This window comes from Alligator sinensis, unplaced genomic scaffold (assembly GCF_000455745.1).
Source record: "Alligator sinensis unplaced genomic scaffold, ASM45574v1 scaffold7_1, whole genome shotgun sequence".
In the NCBI taxonomy this organism is placed as follows: Eukaryota; Metazoa; Chordata; order Crocodylia; family Alligatoridae; genus Alligator; species Alligator sinensis.
In genome coordinates, this window is record NW_005841843.1 from 1,773,690 (window position 1) to 1,774,755 (window position 1,066).

The following is a 1,066-nucleotide window of genomic DNA, read 5'->3' on the forward strand; positions in this document are numbered from 1 at the left end:
AGCCTTTCCCCCTGTATTAACTCCTAATGTCTGTTGGGTTGGGAGGGTCAGTCTAACTCACGGAACTTTTGGGGAAGCACCATGAGTTAGACTGGGGAGCTGCACCCCAGTCTGAACCCTTTGTGAAAATTGTGTTCTAGTGTTCAGGTCTTACTTTTCTTATCTTTGTGCTTCCACAGGTCACAGTTTACTTCCCATCAGTGTTAGAACCCTCAGTATTATTCAGCAATTGAAGTTCAAACTTGCATCGTTAAAAAAGAATATTATTAAGACCTTTGACTGGGACTCCTACTTTAGACTTTTCAGTTTGATTAATAGAAAATAATCTATCTCTTTTGTGATTTGGTTGACTAATAGAAGTTAGAAGCAGCACAAATAATTTCTACAGAAGCGTACTTATTGTTTTAAGAATATTATGAAAATTAGTCCCTTACTAGATGATTAGGTTTTTAGATATGCTAATGAACAATAGTCTTCTATGCCATCTTTTAATGTACTTTTAATCACCAGCTAAGTAACAAAGAAGTGTCTTTTAAAATAATTAAGACTACATATTGGGTCTCCATAGGATATCAACAATAAAGGCGTTAATGATGCATCCAGTCATAATGGAAACAATAAAAAAGTCTTACTTTCAACAACCCAAAGCAACTTTTACAGGATACATTCATCTCGGTCAGAATAATTTTCATGCCAGCAAAGCATTTTTCATTCTGGAGAAATTGCAAAAAAAAATTTAAAAGAAGTTATTACTAATGGTAGCAACCTCCTATGTAAGTGCAGCCAGATACTTAAAGGAAAGACAAGATATCTCTGAAAGACAATAGGTTACTGTGACTAAAAAAAAAAATGCCATGGTATGGCAAATATACAAAAACATATGATGGTATGACTTCCTCTATAACAATATCAAGATTCACCAGTGGTTTTTAATGAGATTTCCTTGCACATTGATTCTTGGCATTTTAATAACATTTTAAAATCTTCCTGGAAAAATTAAGAACTTTTTCTTTCCTTGAACTCTTTGGCTATGTATTTAGAAGTGTAAATGTTTCCTCCCCCCCTC